Genomic DNA, 20,548 nt, shown 5'->3' with positions numbered 1-20,548 from the left:
ATGAGCATGACAGAGCAGATCTGGCTGTGTGTTAAGGTAGAGCAAATGCACCCCCGTGGCCCTTTAGGCTGTCAGCTCTCCCGGGAGCGGTTGAGCCCTTTACGTGTGTTTGCAGTGCTGGCCGGCACCCTGGAACAAGTCAGACTTGCTTGCAGGTCAACTGATGAACGACTTATGAGGGGATCCTCTGTGCTAAGCAGGGAACAAAACAGATAATGGCCAGGCCCCTTTTGAAAGGTACAGCTGAGATCACATATGAGGCACTCAAGCTTGCCTGTGTCAGCCTCTCTCCTGCTTGCTCCGGGCTCCTGGCCTCCCTACCCACCAGAGCCCCCACCATAGCTCCAGACCCACACCCTCTTGGCTTCAGCTCCCGCCCCAGTGACAGCAGTCTCTATGCACCCCAGCTCCCAAGAGGACTCTACTCGACCCGGCTCCTCATTTTGACCAGGCTCCCCGGGCCACCCAGGCCATGGCCGTGGCAGCTCGGGGGCTGGCCACGTTGGGTCCGGCGTCCACCCTGCTCTAGCCAGCGGGGGAGGGCAAGGGGGTGGCCGTGCAGAGAGGAGGCTGTTTACTCAGAAGAGCTGTGGGCAGGAAGATAGTATCAACACAGAAGACATAAAAATGAAGGCAGGGAGATTTTCCTTGTGTTTCTTATGAATTCTTACAACTCCCCAAATGGACGGTGGGAGGACCTGGGTCAGCGGGACCATCCAGCGGAAAGAATGTGCAGCTTTTTCCAACTCGATTGGTTCTGCATTTTTTTTTTTTAAATCTGTGAATTGTTGGGTCAATTCCAACATCATAAAGAGCCAGCTTTTGTTAATCTTGGCGTTGAAATGATGTGCTTTCAAAATCTGAACCAAACCAAAGAAGTAACAAGTGAGAGGAGGAAGCTTAGAGAAGTAACATACTGTTTTGTGGGGAGTCTGCTAAAAAAAAAAAAAAAAAACCTAAACGGGGGAAAAACACTATGCTGCGCTAAGCAAATGTCTAAGCGCACGCTGTGGGAGGGTCAGGAGCGCGTGCTGAACCAAGCATGGGAAGATGTGGGTTTCCAGACGGATGCCTCATCCAAGGGTTTGGCTCGTGTGTGTTCACCTCGTCTGGAACCCTACACTTCCCACCCCCCGACAGAGGGCTGTTGCCGGGCAGTGACACCCACAGACCAAGAAGAGCGTGAGAACGGCTTTCGGGGACCTTGACCCAGAGAGAATGTTTATTTTTAGTGTGTCCGTCACAAGTGGAAGGGCTGCCCACCTGCCCATCAGGCGACCCTGCATCAGATGCATTAAGCAGGGACGACATGTGACTCCATGAGCATGGAGCCTGCTGGACGGGGCTTCCAACACCCATCAGATGTTTCCTCCCATTCCTGAGCCTTTTTCACACCCACAAGAGCCCCCGAATGACAGCCACAGTCTGGGCTGGCTCACTTGCTCTCCTCCCATGGCCGTCTCCCGAGAGCCCTGTGAGTTGTCCCAAGCCTCTGCGACCCCTCCCTCACAGACGGGGAAGCAGAGGAAGAACGGGTCATGGGTTGTGCTGTGTTTCTCTCTCTTCTTCCTCCTGCTGGTGGTGGGAATAGAAGTGCGGGCAGGCCTTTCCAGCCTAGGCGGCTGAGATGGTGGCTCTCGTGCTCGCCTGGACGCCCAGAACCTTACACCTGGCAGTTTCTATTTTCTTCAATATCGTTGTAAAGGTTACTATTTGGATGTGGATTGTTATGATGCCAGTAGATCCAAACGGGTTTTCCTTTTCCCTCCTAAAATTCTGTATTCGTGACAACTGTTAGCAAGGATCTAATTTCTGTTTGGGTGGATTGTCTCAGGACTTTTTTACATCATAAACAGACAGGAAATCCAGTTCAAATGGGTGTAAGTGGCTAGGGCTGTGTCCTTGGTGGAGGATTCAGGGACCTTCAGGAGAAGTTCAATCCAGCAGCTCTGTGATGCTGTGGGAGGGAGAGCCCTCAGCCCCACTCCACCTGCATTGTTGGCGACCCTGCAGGCTGACCACACCCCGCCCTGAAGGAAGGGAGTCGTCCCCTACTGGATTCCTGAGGCTCACTGAGCCACTTATGCATCTTCTTCCACCCAGGGTTATTTTCTTTGTGCCCCTGGGCTCCTGGGTGATGGGTTATAGCAGTGATCATCCATTGGAAGCCACTTGCGGAAGGGCTCCCTGAGAAGTCCGAGGCTCGCAAAGCCATGGGACGTCCTGGCTCCAAAGGGGCCTCCTGGAAGCCCTTCCTCCCCAGGCCTGGAAAGCGCTCAGAGAATCCCCAGCAGGAGCTCAGCAGCCCCTCTGCGCCAGCCAGCCGCTTCATCCAGCCCCATGGGCCTGCCGACCCCATCCTTGAGATGCTGGGCTCCCATCCCGGGCCAGCTCAGCTGCCCACACCCCTCGTGGCCATGCCCACCACCGCTTCTCCGTCTTTCTATGCACCCTCTGAGAACCTCAGGCACAGACAAGGGTTGACAGGGCCCTCCCCTGCTCCTCTTGGCAGAGCTCTCTGCCCTCCCCTCCCCTTACTGTCTGTCTTCCTCCACCCCTTCCCTTGCAGGCTGCCTGCTCTCCTGCACCACAAGGCACAGCAGAGGCTCCCAGCGCTCCCCATCACTGACCACTCATGGACCCCCTGCCACTCCCCCAGCCCCCAAGGTGCTTCCTCCTAGAGCTAGACCACCCCGCCGCCCCCCTCCACCCCGCCCACCGTCACATTCCAGCTGCTCTTCCTGCCCCCGAGCCCCTGCTGCTGTGGTCACCAGCCACTCAGAACTCGGTAAGGCAAAGGTCCAGGCACTGCCCTCCCCTGAGCCCCTTCCTGCCCCCACCACCACAAGGACCCGGCCCTCCCTGAGCACAAGGCAATGTTGGAGTCATTCTTCTGCTGTTCTTTGATCAGGAGCTTATCTGAGGCGCCCCTGGGAAAGTCCAAGAGCATCAGACGTCCCTCTTCCAAAGCACCTCTTTTGAGCCTGGCCCCATTTAGACGTTTGTCTGAGCTGAGGGCCTCGTCCCCCTACAGCCCTGCCTGCTCCCAGCAGTGAAGGCACACTTGGGGAGGCTTGCCGGGCTGTTGCCCTGAATGTGGGGAGTCCAGAAAAGGTAAGGAAGAAGGAGGGGGCCTCGGGGGCAGCTGAGGGGTGTGAGAAGCAGAGGGGCCTCTGCTGGCCCTTCCTGTCCTCACCTGGAACCACGGTCCCCTTTGAGGGCTGAGGACATTTGGCTCTGCTCAGCTTCTGCTCACAGCACCCTCACTGTTTTCTAACAAAATCCAAAGACCATTTGGGAGCTGGGATGCCTCCCTGGATCTCCTTGCCGCATGGGTGGGTAGGCTTGTACAGGGAGGTTTAACCCTAAAATCAGCCCCAGGGAGCACTCAGCAGGTGTCATTGGAGTGGCAGGTCACACCATCCTTGAGGGCCACCCAGAGGCTGCATGATGCTCTCGGGAGACCCGCCTCTGCGTGCCCCTAGCAGTCACAGAGGACCCTACCAGGAGATGACCCTATTATGAGTCAGGTCACAAGGAGACTGCAGGAAAACGTGTCTGCGCATATCATCATATTGCTGCCAGGCCCCATGAGAAAGGTCAGACGGGGGTTCTACCCCATTCTGAAGAAATTCAGACCACAAATCCAGTTTCTAACAAGGCCTCTGCCCTTCTGGTTCCAGGAACATGGTGTGACACACACCACAAATGATAGTTACCAAGCAGCCGGAAGAGCAGAGAGAAACAGTGAACACAGAAGCGAAACCAGCCAGGTGTCTTTCAGGCCCAAACCACTGGGCCCTTGGGGTGCAGCAGGCGAAAATTTCTGATGCTCAGAGGGAAGTCCTTTGTGGGATGGGGCCAGACTGAGTACTCATGGACGTTGGTCCTACTTCCTCCCTGTGCCCTCTGGCCACCCTGGTGAGTGAAGCTGGGCCCTGGAGGCAGGCCTGAGATGCTCCGGGACCCAGGCAGCCCAGCTTCCTTGCCCTGACTAGCTGTGGCATGTAATGGATGTGCAGAGGGAGCTGCCTCCCTCCTGGGGAGCCCGGAGTGGTCCCCTGCTGCCTGCCGCAGTGCCTCTCACGGGCCTGGGTCACCCTGCAGACCCCGCCCCAGCTGCTCACACAGGCTGCGGGGTGATGCCAGGGGAAGGCCCCATGCGCATGCCATCCTCGAGCACGGGAGAAGTGTGGCCTGGCACAGTCTGCCAGCCTTGTGCAAAGCTCCAGGTGCCCAGGGGCCAGCAAGGAGCTGCTGGAATGGTCCCTGTCCTCCACGGTGGATGCTGTCTCCGTGCCCAGCCACGTGCCTGCTGCAAGAGAACCCCTCCACTGGGCACTGAGGCCAGCCCAGGCTGATGGAGGGCCCGGGGGTAGGTTTGGAACAGCCGGCGCGGGGTGGCGGGGGGCCCGGACCAGCCCACCCCCTCCTCCAGGGACACCTGCTGACATTTTCCGCTCTGACACTGGGGGCCTCAGCCAGGCCCACTCAGGGGGGTTCCAGCCTACGTCCATCCTGCACACCATTCTGAGCCTCTGTTTCTGGGAATTATGTCCAGAGACCTCTTAGAACTGACCCCAAAAGGGGAATCTGCCTCCGACATCCAGTTCGGAGAGAAGGTTCAGGATGCTGACACTTCGCCTCCCTTCCAGCAAAACTTAGAAAGTTCACGCATGAGGAAGAGGGAGGATTCCTGTCCAAGAGCACAGGGTTCACAGACGATGGGACGTGGGCGACGGGACGGGAGGACTGCAGTCCCTCCCTCCTTGGACGTGGGACCACAGATTGGGGCACACTGCTGTGTGGACGCCTCTGAGGAGATGGACTCCATTCACCTCATTCCCAAAGAAGCATCTCCAGTGTGAAAAGCCCCAAGGGCCGTCTCAGGTCTGACGCTAAGGGGGCCGCAGGTAAAGCAGGCCATCCCCTCCCTGCCACCCGGTCCTTCAGGGAACACTGAGTTTCTGTGACCCCCCAACATCAAACCTTGATGGTGAACCCTTGAGACAAGTATATTTAATCACCCTGAAGGGGCCAACAGAACACTCAAAAGGGCAGGAGTCTTTCACAGCGGCTCTGGACGCACAGCAGGCCACCGTCCGATGGCCCATCCCACCTGCCATCCCCAGAAAGGAACTCTCAAAGTGCAGTGAACTTTCCAGAAGACTTGAGACGTAGGAACCCTCCTGGGCGGGGGCAGGACCGTGGCATCTGGTCGTGCATTTTTAAGCAGAAACCCAGCTTGCGAAGGGTTGGTGGTTTGGCTCTAAGCCGGGCATCTTGCTTCTACAGGAGGGGAGAGACCCCTCGGCTGGCAGCTTGCCCAGGCTGTGCAATGCCCCAAGGGGAGCGGAAACACAGACGGGGAGCCTCCCCTGTGGGCCGTAATTTGGCAATTAGCCAAGAGCCCTCTTCCCCTTTCATCAAGTGGGGGATGGCTGTCTGCAAGAGGAGGGCTTTGAGGGGGTCTGCAAGGCCTTCCCTCTCCTTCCCACAGGTAGGGAGGGAGAGGAAGGAGGGGCCACTCACCCCTGTGTCCACGGGGAATTCTGCTCCATGGTCAGCACCATCAGAGAGACCAGGAAACCACACTCCCCATCGTCCGTGATCATCGCTGACATCACGGTGCCACCCGTGTTCTCGTCGGCACCGTTGCCCCCTTCCCTCCCAAGGAGAAGTCCCGTCACTGACTGCCACTGGTAGGGACCATAGCTCTGCCCACCCTGCATTTGTAAGCTTGGGAAGTGAGGCCAACCCCACTGGTTTTATGCACATCTGATCTCGTTTCCTTTCTCCTTTTAATCTTAACAAAGCAAACGCATGAGCAGGGGGCTTTACAGCTTGGTCGAGGGCAGTCCGAACACAGCACCAGGCATGAGGCAGCTTACATATAACGTGTGTTCTCTCTCTCTCTTCCTCACTCTCTCCGTGCTACACGGGGACATCTGAGACCAAGGTGTGGGGCAGGGTTGTTCCTTCCTGGGCCCCAAGGGAGAACCTGTTTCTGTCCCCTCTCCTTGGCTTACTGACGGCTGCCATCCCGTGTCTGAGTCCTCCTCTCCTCTCCTTATAAGGACATCTGTCACATGGGATGAGCTCATCCTAAGGGCCTCACTTTTACCTCTGCAAAAACCCCAGCTCCGAGTAAGGTCACCTTCTGAAGTACCGGGGCTAAGACTCCAACCTAGGGTTGTGGGGGGACATAATTCAACCCATAACCAACTTGAATGGCTTTCACAGCGCACTTAGTCCACCACTGTGGCTTACAGAAGGGGAAACTGAGGCAGGGAGTAGGAAAATGGCCAGCAGAAGCATCAGCTCCCATTCCAGACGCTCACTGGGTGCCGGGAACTGCATTGAGTGGAGTCCGTGGATGGCTCCAGCTCAGCCCGACACCCACCCTGGAGGTAGGGATGCTGTGCCCCGTGACGCCGATGAGGACACTTGCAGCAAGAAGGGTGGGAAGCAGAAATAGTCTTGGGATGTAGGTGCTCATCACTGACTTGTCTCCTCATTTGGTGAAGTTTTCTGTGGAGCGATAGCTCCCTGAAGCTTTCTCTAGGTCCCAGCCTGGCCCGAACTTCTCCTCTGCACCCCGGAGCCACAAGGCACGCATCTGTCCTGCCCCCGGGCATGCCTCCAGCCTGGCACCTGCCCCAGCCTCCAGTATTTCCCTGTGATCCGAGAGTTACCACTTCATAATGAAACCACTTCCTGCCAAGATAACCCAGATCGCCGGTGGGATTCCAGGAAATTGTGGGAGGAAGCTGTGTCCTTAATGTGTGGCAAGAATCCTGACACGTCTCTGTCCCTGGCCACGTTCAGTATTCTTGGCAATGGCTGCCACTGCTATCCCGAACTCACGCCCCCTTCCTCACCCCTCCACCCCCAGCTGTGTCTCCCCACCCTCTGTGTCACTGACATTCAGACACTGACAATACCCAGAGCTTGCCCTCCACACATTCCTAGATCCCAGAAAAGGAAACGGAGGGGTTCCATTGCTCTTCCAAAGCTTGGGCAGCAGTGGGACAGGGAGTCAAGACAGCCTGAGGTTCTCAAGACTCCAGGTCGGGCGTCCTGTTCACCCTCCGTCTGGGAAGCAGAGGATTGGGCAGGGTTTCTTTTTCTTTTTTTTTCTTTTTTAAAATTTCTTTTCAGTGTAACAGTATTCATTGTTTTTGCACCACACCCAGTGCTCCATGCAATCCGTGCCCTCCCTAATACCCACCATCTGGTTCCCCCAACCTCCCATCCCCCGCCCCTTCAAAACCCTCAGATTGTTCTTCAGAGTCCATAGTCTCTCATGGTTCACCTTCGGGCAGAGTTTCTGATTCTCCTGGGTTGCAGTCCGAAGTAGAGGGCATGTCATCAAAAGGAGTATTTAAGCAGGTGGCCCAGAGCCCAGGGTCAATGACTAAAACATGAAAGGAGGCAACGTGCTAGCACCAAACTAAATGCATAAAAAGCAAAGGTGAACTTGTTAGTTGGAATAAAAATCATTGGCCACACTGTTCCTTAAATATTAGGACTGATGCTTCTCTTCAGCAGGGGAGGAGTTATTCCAATGTGCTCTACTCCTTCCAGAAGGCAAGAGGCAGTTGCGGGAGGAGCTGTCCACACGCCGCAGGCCACTCATTTCTACACGAAACCAGGACATGAAGATGCCGGTTCCGTGCCCCTCCTGGGACGTGGGATCAGTTCATCTTCCGAGATGCTAATATTGGTTTGGTCAGTCCCACAGACCCAGAGAGACTTGGTCGTGCCTTCTAGAAAATGCTTCCAGTGACTTACAAATTACTACCTTTTCCCATCTTTGCATGTCCTTTTGGGACTGCCGCTCTCCTATCAGGAAGCACCTGATTTGGTACAGGAAGGAAGACACATACAGGTGAAGGCTGTTAGACCGGGTGTCAAAAGCTGGGCTGGAATCCCGGGCTGGGGATGACCGTTCTCTTGCTAAGGGCCGGGCCCTCAGGCAGCGAGAACCCCTCCAAGTGTGTTTGTGTTCAGTGGGGAATGGAATCCAGCGGCAGAGTGGGGTGTCCCATGTCCTAGGATATGACCTCAGTTTTTTCCATGGACTCTAGTCCTGGGGTCCCCTGCTGGAGGCCCTGAGCCCCACCCCTCACTCTCCCAGGCACCCCTGACTCTCCCCACCTCTGACTCTCCTCATCCCTGGCATCCCTCATCCCCAGCACGTCCTGTGTTCATGCCTGGCCAAGACATCCACCCTGGGTCTGGGTCTGGGTCTGGGCCTGGTCACCCACAGTGGAGGCCCAGGGCTGGCCATGACACAGGCAGACCAAGCATCCGCCCCGACTCTGGGAGGGGGAAGCATGGCTTTTGCAATTCGGGAGTCCAGAAAGAGCTCTTCCCAGCCATCCCACCCGCACGTTCAATGAGAGGTGCCCGTGTGTCTAACAGCCCCTGCAGGACCCAGGGACAGCCCAGGGCAGCTCTGGACTCTGCCAAGACCACAGCTGCCCAACTCTGTGTTCCCGAGGCCTCTGCGAGGGGTGTGCATGTGTGTGCGTGCACACATGGATGTGCGTGCATGCCTTCCTGGGTGTGCGTGTGTCCCTTCCTGGGTGTCGTCGACGCTGGGACTTGTGCTGCAGGGACCAGGCCCCCAGACAGGTGTACGGAGCCCTCTAGGGGGTGCCAGCCTGGAGGGAAGCCATGCTACCTCAAGGTCATTTCAAGGAGCCAGCCAGCTGATGAAAGTGAAGGTGTGGCTGGCGTTCCCAGAGCTCCTGCCTTCCCTGTGGCAGCAGGCGGGAGTTTCAGTGGACAAGAAAGCTTCACAGGCCACCACAGGCCTGGGCCCTAGAATCCTGTCTGGGAGCCGGGGGTGAGGGGGCTCTGTGTGGCCTCTTGTTCGCGGACAGCTCTGCCCAACAGACCTAATATCTGCCATCCCCAGGAGACAGGCCACCGGTGGTTTAGGGTGGTGGCCTGGTGACTTGTGATCCCCCAGCCCTTAGCCTAGAGGCTCCCCACACTCCTAGCAGTGCCCGTGGGCACGGTAAAGGGCTCCAAAGCCAGCAGCCTGGAAGTGCTGGACTCCTGGCCCCCAGGGAGTTGTGTCTACACCAGACCAGACCCCAGCCAGATTCTCCTTCTTAGGGGCAGACCGTGGCCCTTCTGGGGTTCCTGTACCCCAGTACCTTACATGTACACACAGGTGCTCCTTCCTCAACCTCCCCCTGCAGTGTGTACAAGGCTCCGAGGGACAGGACCGTGGCCTGTGGAGCCTACAGTGAACACAGGGGTTCAACCCAATCTGAGACTTTGAAGGAGCAGGGGACGTGCGTGCGGGTGAAAGGTGGTGGGCAAGGCTCCTCAGGGCCCGCAGGGGAGCGTTGGCCTCGGACAGAGGGACGGACATGGGATGGACACAGCCTGGCAATGGGAAGTGGTCCGGAGAGCAGCTCTGACAGCGGGGCCTCGGGGGGCATAGCCGCTGAAAAGCCGGACGCACAGAGGGGCCGAGGCCGGCCTCGCCCGCTGTCCCAGGCCTGGGTCTGTTGCCCTCGCACCGTGTTAGGATTGGTAGCTTCTAGAATGACTAACAACGACCCAGGACATAAACTGCCTCGCATCCTTTCTTGTCCCTTCTAAAGGGAACCGACTGTCACTACCGCAAGCCGCTCCGACTCTGACAGGCCGATTCCGTGCTGCGCGGTACAGAAGAGGAGAGGGGAGACGCGCTGCACCGACATCTTTATTATTCCTGGGAGGGGCGCGGGGTACACAGCCACGCTGCAGTCACCGAGCTTGTTAAAAATATCTCAATAAATAAAACAAATAAGCAACATATACACTGAAACAGAAAATATTTTAAAAATGGTTAGCTGAGCAAATCACGAGAAAGAGAAGAGGCGAGGAGTGAGGAGGGTTCCAGGCTTTCGTGGAACAGTCATGCAGAGGCTGGGGGGTGAGGGAACACGAGGTTCTTTTTCTGAGAGCCTTGGTCCAGTTTAAACAGAAGGTACAGGAATGCATTTCTGTTTTATTAAAAAAATATACATTAAAAAAGGCACTTAGAGGGAAATACAAATCCAAAATTTCAATCCTTGTAAATATGTTCCTGAATCTAGAGATTTTCGGAAAGAATAAATCCCCCCCTAAAAAAACAAAAACAAAAAAAACTGAGAAGAAATATCCGAACAGTGGCCAGGATGACAAGGAAATGTCACCGGCAAGAAGGACCATGAGTGCCGCGTCCTCTGTGGGGACCGTCTCTGGGGCAGGAGCTGAGCAGTCCGGGCTCTCCCACTCGGTGCCGCTGCTGTCCCCTTGTCCACACGCTGTGCTGGACCGCAGATGGGGAGGCTTCCTTGAGGTTGTTCGGGTTTCAGAAGTGACAGATGTGGAGGCGTCCCAGTTCCACTTGAGCCTCAGCCCCGCAGGACAGCCTGGAAGACACGCAAGAGGGAGGATGAGACACCACCGCACGCGGGGTGTGCCTGTGTGGTTGTGTGTACGTGTGTGTGGTATTTGTGGTTGTATGGGTGCAGTTATGTGTGTGGTTGTGTACATGTGTGGAGTGTGTGTGTATGTGTTTGGTGAGTGTGTGGCTATCTGTTGTGGTATGTGTGTGTGCAGTTGTCTGTGTGGTTGTATATGTGTGTAGTGTGCATGTGTGGTTTTCTGTGTGGTGTGTCTGGTGTGCATTTTTATGTGTGTATGTGTATGGTTAGGTGTGTTTTACGTGTCTGCGTGGTTGTGTATGTGTGGGTAGTATGTGTGGTGTGTGTTTGGATATGCGTGGTTTTTTTATGTAGTATATGGGGTTGTGGGTGTTATATGTAGTGGTTGTGTGTTGTTTGTGTGTCGCTGTGTGTATTTTTTTGTGTTATGTATGTATGTGGTGTTGTTTGTACGTATGTGGTATGTGTGGTATGTGTAGTTGTGTATGTGTGTGGTGTGGTTGTATGTGTAGTATAGTTGTGTGTATGTGTGGTTATGTGTATGAGTTGGGTGTCTGTGTGGTTATGTGTGTGTGGCTGTATATATATGGTGTGTGTGTGTATTGTGTGTGGCATATGTATGTGTATGGTTGTGTGTGGTTGTATGTGTGGTGTGATGTGTTTGTGTGTGTTTGTGCATAGTGTACTATGTGTGTGTCTGTGTGTTTTTGTGTGTATGTGTGTGTGGTTGTGTGTGGTGTATATGTGGTGTTGTGCATATGTATGTGGTATATGTGTGTGTATGGTTATGTGTGTATGGTATATGTGGTGTGTGTGTGGTGTGTATGGGTGTGTGTGGTGTGATGTGTGTGTATGTGTGTGATTGTGTGTGTGGTATGCATGGTTGTGTGTGTGGTGTGTGTGATTGTACATGTTGTGTGTGTGTGTGGTGTGTGTGGTTGTGTGTATGGTGTAACATGTGTTTTTGTGTGTTTGTGTGTAGTGTGTGGTGTGTACGTGTGTGTGATTGTGTGGGTAGTGTGTATGTGTGTGCGGTGTGTGTGGTTGTATGTGTGCTGTGTATGGTGTGTGTGGTTGTACGTGTGCTGTGTATGTGTGTGTGGTGTGTGTGGTTGTATGTGTGCTGTGTGTGTGTGTGGTGTGATGTGTGTTTGTGTGTAGTGTGTGTGGTTTGCATGGTTGTGTGTGTGGTATGATGTGTTTGTGCTGTGGTGTGTATGTGTGGGGTGTATGTGCAGTCCTAGCCCAGCTCATCACACGGTGATTCTAGCACCCGCCTTTGTGATCAGGATACACAACTGTCCCACATCCAAAGGCCCCACAAGGGGGTGGGTGTAAGGGTCGCAGGAGCGTAAGGGCAGTCGTGCCTGTCCGCGGCATGCAGTGAAACCTGTACAGTGCGTCTTGCCGAGTCTCTCCAGGGGCGCAGGGGCATCCCCTCCTACCCCACCCTGCGCCGTGGGACTGGCCAGCGAGCTACCAGGTGGGGTGCCCAACCATTGACCAGGCCATGCTCCCCACGAAGCCTCCTGTCTTCCTGTAAGGAGGGTCTGTCTTTCTGGTTGACCCTGCAGCCTGGAAACAGGGTGGGGGTTCAACAGAAGGCCAGATGGAGTGGCAGAGAGAGAGACCCAGCGGTGGAGTCCCCAGACCGCACCGGCTACCGTGTGTGCCACGGGGCTTGCTGGAGAAGATGTGCTGGGAAGAAGCTCAAGTGTGTGATGCCCAGATCTGAGAGACTTGTGGCTTTTGTAAGCCCAAGGTCACGAGTTCTGGTGGAGAGAAGGGGATAAGATTGCTGGGCACGAGTGTGTGGTCAAGGACTGCGACACCTGCTGGGAAGTTCATGCACCTGGGTGCTGAAGGGACTGAGGGTCAGGACAGGTGGGCCCCACACCTTGCTCCAAGGTGGCAACTTGTGGCTAAGACAACTTCCCACCTGTCACCAGCTGTCCTGGAGAGCAATGGGTGGCTGATCGCCTAGTCCTACGGGACCCCAGTCCTACAGAACCCGTGGCCAGTTTGCAACCAGCCAGGAACCGATAGCATCCTTCCCAGGAAAACCCCGAGCTTCGTTAGTGATTCTTTAAGACTGACTGGTGAGCCCTTTGGTCGCACATGGTCTTTAGTGCCTAGCCCACAGCCTGATGCACATGGCGTGCACACTTCTACGTCTGGAGGACAAACACAGAAATAACCAGAGAAACTTCATAACCCAAGCAGACAAGTCCATTCACCGAGAGCCCTTGATGGCTGCCCTGGGTGGGGGTGGGGGGTAAACTGATGCCGAGATGGGAGGCTGGCAGGGGCCTGTGGGCGGGGAGGAGTCAGGAATGGCTTGACCAAGGAGGAGGCAGGGAGAAGGGTCACCATGAGGAATTTCCCTCCAGGACAAGAGGTCAAGGACAGTCAACCCCAGGCTCTGGACAATGATGTGGAAAAGTATGAAAACACAGAAGGATCAGAGATGATGTGTGTGTGTGTGTGTGTGTGTGTGTGTGTGTGTGTGTGTGTGTCCCTGATCCTACTGGGCACTGGGCAGCAGGAAGCTTCCTCCTGTCTCCATACTCCCAGCTCTTTCCTGACAGATCCCCCCAGAGAACTCCAGAAACTCCTGCCGAGCCAAGACAAAGGTCTGAGAAGACACACTGTCCCCGAAACTCGGGTGTTTTCACACACACAAACACACACACATACACACTACTTTTCCTTCAAGCCCTGAACACTCCAAATCCATCTGCCTTTCTAAGTGGTCCCGGGCAGAAAGTCAAAGGCTGCTCTCTCTTGGAGAATGTGGTTGTAATTAGATAATTAATCAGGGGGGCAGCTAGAGAAAGCTGAATGGAAGCCTTCCTCAGAGAGGGAATGATTACAACCATTTTTGATATATGAGCTGTGCCAACCCTTCGAGGGGAAATACAGGATCATCCGTGAAAAGCCAAAAATGACAGCGGCCGTCCCCCAGCAGTGGTAAGCTTTGGACTTTGCTGCATGTGCCCACAGGGAGCAGCTTCATTAGTCTTCTTGACAGAGAAGCTGGGGGCCTGGGCCCCTTGATGTCACCCTGACCCCAACCATGTCTGCTGACACGGGCAGCGTTCTCGGCAACAAACACAAAACATCCGGGGCCCAGGGCTGCCTCCCGCACAGAACAGCCACCTGAAACCGTACGCGTATGCCCTGTCTGGGGTTCACGCTCTGCTTCTGTCTGCCCTGCAGGGAAGGGGGGTAGCAGCCAGAGCGGCAGGGCCGTGGCTACGCTGAGAGAGCACCTTTGCTCCTCTCTCCCACACCGGGACCTTGGGCATCAGTGCACAGTAAAGGGCCTTCACTGATTCTTATTTCCAGGACCTAATCCAAGAGGTGAAACACCAACACGAATTCTCCAAAAAGGGAGGCAGGGCGATTAAGGGGGCATTTATTATAAGGTCTACCATGGGTCTATCTACCCATGTACCCACCACCCATCCATGCACCCACCACCCATCCACACACGACCCACCCTTCCCTCCTACCTTCTACCCATGCATCCATCCATCATTCCACCCACCCTCTGTCCACCCATCCTTCCGTTTGTCCATTCACCCGTCCCTCCCTCCTTCCATCCAACCACCATCGACGCATCTCTGCGCCCACCCACCCTTCCAACATCTATCCGCCATCCACCGTCCATCTCTCCACCCATCTTTCATCCATCTTCCTAACGCGGATGGAGCTTCGATCGTGTGCCAGAAATATTTTAAAAAGCCCAGAAAAGAATCCGAGAAATCTAAGAGTGGGGAAGAAACATGTTTGGAAACAACTAGAACACAGAGTAGACTGGGACAACGTTTTTAATGGAAATGGCGTGAAGACTCTGCAGCCAGAAAGGAAAGGGACAAAGCACCTTGAACTTGGCTGGACTGCTGAAAAAAAGCAGGGTAGGGAATAAGGAGGGACATAATAAGGGCACAGATATGTTACCTCTGGTCACTACAGCACACACACACACACACACACACACACACACCCTGGGATTTTGCCAGTGGAGGCTGGAGGGGCAGAACTTGAGGTTCAGGGAGCCAGGCCCTGCCCACACAAACCTAGGGGCATGGCCACGGAGGGCCTTGCTCTGGCCCTCACTGCCCTGTTAGGCAGGAAAGTAGAGGACTCTACCTCCACAGAACCCTGACATTGTCCAGGTCATCAAAAGGGGCTACCCCCTGCCAGCTGTCACCTGTAGCCACCTGTGTCTCTCTCTCCTTCCAGTCACTACACTGAAAACATCCCCCCCCAACTCTTGGGCTCCCGGGTGCCCTGGGCTCGGGGGAATATGCCATCTGGAGGTGAACGTTCATTGGTAGCTGACCACCTGCCCTCATGGGTCTTGCCCAACCCACAGGGCACAGCATCCCCACCCACCCCAGCATTCTTCGACCACCGTTCTTCAGCTGTGGCCCTCTGTCCCCTGGCTGAGCCCAGACACAGCCTCCTGACAGTTTGAAGACACCCCTCACCCCGACCCCAGGGCGGGCTGGAGGCCCAGATCCCACCCACCCATGTCATTCTGACGGGCCCGTAAATACGAGTAGAAAACAAGGAATGGTTCACATCAGGACCACAGTGGGGAAACCGGCGAGCTGAGCACTTCACGGATGGCCCAGAGCACAGGGACCAAACTTTCAGAACGGTGGAATTCGTCATTTGGAGAGAAGCCAGGGGAGTCTGGGTGGATAAAATGAAGATACTCCGTTTTCAAAGGGAAACATAGCCAGGAAACAGGGAACACGCTCTTGGAAATCACAGAAAAGTATGGAAACAGCATATTTTGCAAGAAATGGGAGCAGAATAGCAAAAGGACACTGATGAAAAATGACCAGTAAATCAGAGACTGACTCACGGAGGTCTCCAGCATCTGAGCAAAAGACAAAGAATGTGGAAGGAGGGAGGAGACACAGCCCCAGGCAAGATGCAGAGGGAAATGTCCCTGTGCTTAGGGGAGACTGTCGGTCCCAGATTAAAAGAACACAAAGTTCTGGGAAGAGCGACGGACAACATGGGCAGCCATGCCACATCACAAGGAAAGTTCTGGACTCTAAGAGTTCAGAAAACTTCCCACTGGCTTCCAGACATAAAAAGAGGCAGAAAAGAACCAGACCAGGAGAGCTTCCTGCTGGTGCACGTGGACAGGCGATCCCAGGACGCCTGGGGTTTCTCTGGAAAAGGGTCCACGAACCTGGAAAAGGTCCGCCACGAACCTAGGGGAGGAGGAGTGACAAAGCTAGTCATATACAGCTTCAGAAAATGCACCCCCGTGGGTCACTTCTGAGGAAACACTACCTGGAAATGTCTTCCACCCAGAGGAAAGTACTTAGGGTCCCAATCTCTGCAAGTATGGCCACCAGTCGTGGAATAATCATCCCATGGCAAGACAAACAGGCCAATAAGAACGTTGGTAGGAAAAGCCTCGGAGGCCGAAGAAACCTGCGGGTCCCCAGGCATCCCAAGCTCCCACCTGCCCCACAGGCCTCAGGACCCCACGCCAGGCAGCCCCATCTACCCGTGATCACCACGCCCATGATTTTGCACTCTTTTCCAAACTCACTCAAGGAAAGGAGGAAATCTGAATGTCTCAGTATTTGTGAGATAAGCCGACCAGGTTACGGAGACTCTGGAACCAGACTGTTTTACGAGAGCATTACACAGAATCTCCCAGAACCTGGTCATTCCTATCTGTATTACTTAAGCTGTTCCAGTGTTTACAGATGAGGAAACACTTCCCATTTTATCTTATTTATTTTTCTTATGTTTATTTTGCCGAAGACTATTTTTTTTAGAGCAGTTTTAGGTTCACAGCAAAATTGTGAGACGGGTAAAGAAATAGTCCATGTACACCCAGCCCCCCACCATGCACAGTCTCCCCCATAAAATGCCAACGAGACACGACTCTGACTTCTGTCCAAATGGCAGAAGAACCAAAGGCCAGGTCATGCCCCCGGGACCCTGAATGCAGAGATGCTGAGTAAGACATCAGCAAACCAAGTCTAGTCACGGATTTGAAGAACCCCTTCCATGCCTCCCAGAAGGCTTTGCTCCAGGAAAGCTGAGCAGTTAACATTCGGAATTCTAGTGCTAGAAGGGTCATGAACCAGTAGCTCAGTACATACTGAGGCAGCAGTGCTAGGACTCGAGCATTCTGGAAGCTCCTGGAAGTCAGGAACTGAGAGCTCAGGCCTCGAGCTGAATCCTGGTGCTGCCACTGTGGTCACTGCCACCTTGGGAAGGCAGCTTCAGCTCTCCAGGCCTTGGCTTGGGCATCTGTAAAAACACCCACTGAGGGCACCCTGAGACCACCAGCTCGGGGCTTACAGAGATCCAAGCCATAGCACACAAGAGGCTCAGGACCCAACATCTTTGTCACGCCAGGTTGGGGTTTCTTCCCCAGATGGATCCCCAGGGTTTAAACCAAGCCCTGGCACATAGCAGGTGCTCGATAAACTTCTGTGGAAAGAGGCCTATAATGAGGAGATCGCGTGGACTCCAGCACAAAGCTGGCATGGGAGTGAAGCTCTGGCCTCCTTCTAGAAACCCTCTCTCTTCCTTGCTAGCCCCCATTCAAGCCTTCTCAGTCTCTGGCCCAGCCAGCAGCATCAGCCTCACACCGGAGCTCAGGAGAAATGCTGCAGCAGGCTTCGCCCTGAACCCTGGAATCGATGTCCACACTCTGCCATACGTCCAGCTCTTCAGAAGATGCCCCTAGAGGATCCAGAACAGCTAAGTCAGCCCCGTCCACATCCTGCACATCCCTGGTCAGCCAGGTCTGCTGCACCTGAGACTGGCCGTGACTTGCCAGAAACACAGCTGGTTAGAGACAAGGCTGGAAGAGGATTGGGGCATCCTGATTCTCCCTGTTGGGGGCCATCCACACAGCAGGCATCCCCACCACACCCACCAGCTGCCCTTCTGCCTGACAGCCCAGACACACGGGCCGGGGTAGGTGGGACACGAAGTGTACACAGCTGTGCAGCCAGCCCGCAACTTCCACAATTACTCACCCTAAGGGAAAGGCAGCCAGGGTGCCAGCGACAGGCCCTGGAGTCTCTGAGAAGGTCACCATGCCCAGCGGAGGGGGGTTGCCCCTTCCCTCTTGCTGAGGGCTTTTAGGCACTTTCCCAGAGCCGCTTTGCCCCTGGGGCTATCTCTAGGACAAATGCCTTCTCCAGAGACAGTGGAAATAAGAAGTTTTGCTCTCAGAGGACAGAATCTGCAGGCAGCTCCAGGCCACAAACAGACCACCCCTAGCACACGGGGCCAACACCTACAGGAGCCGTGCCAGGCTCACCTGGCCGATCAGAAAGGCAGAGATCCAGCCGCCTCTACTGGCCGCTGGGGCGGGGGGAGTATACCTGGGGGTCCCCAGCAGGGCCGGAGGGGACATCCTCATGGTTCAGTCCCTGCCGACTTCTGTGCACCTTCCCCAGAGCAGTCCCTGCCGACTTCTGTGCACCTTCCCCAGAGCTGTCTCAAAGGCCAAAAACGAAACACACCCCCACCCCACCCCACCCCATCCCAGGGATTGTAAGAATCTACTTCCAAATCAAACGGCAGGAGGGGCCAGCTGTCCTCCCATAGGTCAGACTCTACCACTTGAAGTTGGACTCTCTACAGAGTGTCAGGGGACATTCCTACAGGATGACAGAGGCCCTAGGAGAGGACGGATAAAAGCAAACCACTCTCACCCCAGCAAACACAAATCAAGAAGCCATCAGACATGTAAGATTTTTACAAGGTTCTTCTGGCCACCTGTGCCCTTCTGCACAGCCCTCCTCCCACTCCCCAACCCCTCTGGGGTCCCTGCCATACAGGTGGTCTGTGCATTGTCCCTAGGCCAAGCAGCGGCTCTGACAGGCAGGACACTCTGCTCGCTCTCTGCTGGCCGCCAAGCCCTCTCCCAGAGTCAAATGGAGGCCACCGCTGTGGGGCTACAGCACTCTGCAAAGCAGGCCAGAGTCAAGATCCAGAATTTCTCTGCTGGCTGGGGCCTGGCCCATTCCCCTCTGGAGAGTCTGCTTTCCCAGGAATGGTTGGGTGGAGAGGGTGCCCCTGCCAGCCCCATGGGGATCCCAGGACACCAGTGGGCTGATGGGCTTCTGCTGCTGGGCCTGGGAGAAGGCTGAGACCCTGCACCCAGCACAGCCCTGGAGGGACCTTCGGGGTTCCCAGGCCACGTAGCTCCCATGCGTCCCGGGGATGGTGAGATGTCCAGGAAGGCTTCTTGGAGGCCAGCACAGGCTATGTGCTCCTGTGCCCCCGGGCCCCTCTCTGCTTCTGAGGCAAGCCTCATGCTCCACTGTGTGGGGCACCTGCTCGGGAGTCTGATTCCCGGCTTGCCTGCTGTGCATGAGAAAGCGAATTCTGTCATGAACTACTGTATTTATGACACCCGTACCAGTCTCCCACGGCTCCCTGGTGGCTGGAGGCAGGGCCCTTGGCCCTGGTCCCTCAGGGGACTAAGAGTTTCACACTAGCTCGGAAGCAAAGCTGTCTCTCTCTGTCTCCGTCTCCATCTCTGTTGCTCTTCTCGGGCTTGGCATTGGGAATTGGACCAGACGGTGTCTGGAATGGCCTTCCTGATGAGGAGACGCCGGCCTGCCAGCAGCCTGGGGAGAAGGCAGGCTTGCCTCTGCTTCCAGAACCCCTCTCTGCCTGGTGCCTCCCAGCCTCCGGGCCTCGGATCAATGTGGCCCCAGGACCGTCCAGGCCAGCTCTCTCAGTTCCCAAGGGAGCTGAGGCAGGAAGGCACAGGGTCCGCGCCAGTGAATCCCACCAGTTAGCCTATCCAGCCCTCCTCTGAGGGAGGCCGTCCCATCTCTCCTCCCCGAGTCACGGGACACTGCAAAGGGTCTCCCCCAGCTTAGAGGCCGTGAGGGACAGCAGTCCTGGACAACCAGGTAACAGGAAGATGCAGCCTCCTCTGGGACTCGGGGCCTCCAGGTCCAGGAACTACCTTGACCAGTGAATTATGATTTCTCTAGATGTCACTAAATTTAGCTTCCAAATGAAACCCACTAGCAAAGGAAGGCAGTGTAAAAACTTACCCTCTGGGGCCCTACTTCAGGCTGGGGGCACAGGCTGTGCCTGTGATGGGAGTGACCCATCCAGGGACGTCACGTCAGAGATGACGAGATGGGGCCTGGGGCTAGAGGGGACTTAGGCCAAGTGACCAGGCAAGTGCAGAATTGCCCCCAGAACACAGGTCAGCCACACCCCAAGGCCGACATCCTTCTCATGTGTCTGACCTTGTTCCTACACTTGTCACATGGGTCCAGACCCAGGAACACTGACTTAGTAAATGTCTTTGCACACTTGACAAATGAGGATTGGAGGACTCTACCCTCCCCACAGCAGCAGCGGTGGCCCAAGAGAACATTAAGCGAAGGTTCGCTGATGTCAGGCACTCAGATGCACGTCATGGGTACCACTTGGTCTCTGTCCTACACCAGTTCCTTTGAGGTCAGACAACAAAATGAGTTATTATAACAAATACATAATACATGTTCCAGTAAAGGCATCGTGAAAGTACACAAGGTCTACAACTATGTTGCTCTACAATATAAACATATATTACAGATGTAAATGATTGTAGCAAAATATAATACACATTAAAGTAAAGGGACGGGGCACCTGGGGGGCTCAGTTGGTTGAGCGTCTGCTTTCAGCGCAGGTCATGATTCCAGGCTCCTGGGATTCCCTGCTCCCTCTCCCTCTCCCCCTACTTGTGCTTTCTCTCTCTGTCAAATAAATAAAATCTTAAAAAAAAAGAAGCTATAAAAAGGTACATACGAAAGGTTCAGAGAAGACAACGATTAAACCTCTGGGCAGGTGAGGGCTCTGGGGCGCTCTTCACAGAATTGGGGCTTGAAGCTGGGACTTCCAGGACGACTCGTCCTGGGGGGAGGGAGGACTGAAAGTGTCTCAGGGCATATTTTAGGTGGGAGTGGGGGGAAAGGGGGCTTTCAGGGCAAGGTGACTCGTGATTCCCCAACAGTGAGGCCCTGGGCAGAGCATGGTGACCAGTGGTCTGGCTTGGGTACCAGGAGGGGTCAGGACCCCAGGAGCAGAAGAGGGAAGAG

At 55.2% G+C, this 20,548-nt stretch overlaps 1 protein-coding gene across 1 annotated transcript in view; it reads right to left on the bottom strand.

The window, feature by feature from the left end:
• Positions 1–9,715: 9,715 nt before the first annotated feature.
• The window catches only part of TWIST2 (twist family bHLH transcription factor 2), a 50,252-nt gene continuing 39,419 nt past the window's right edge, over positions 9,716–20,548 (bottom strand). The window contains exon 2 of the mRNA XM_032355366.1: positions 9,716–10,421. The gene's annotated coding sequence lies outside the window, so the exon portion shown is untranslated. The remainder of the gene's footprint in view (positions 10,422–20,548) is intronic.

This window comes from Mustela erminea, chromosome 8 (genome assembly GCF_009829155.1).
Source record: "Mustela erminea isolate mMusErm1 chromosome 8, mMusErm1.Pri, whole genome shotgun sequence".
Classification (NCBI taxonomy): domain Eukaryota; kingdom Metazoa; phylum Chordata; class Mammalia; order Carnivora; family Mustelidae; genus Mustela; species Mustela erminea.
This window is presented reverse-complemented; position numbering and strand designations above follow the sequence as displayed.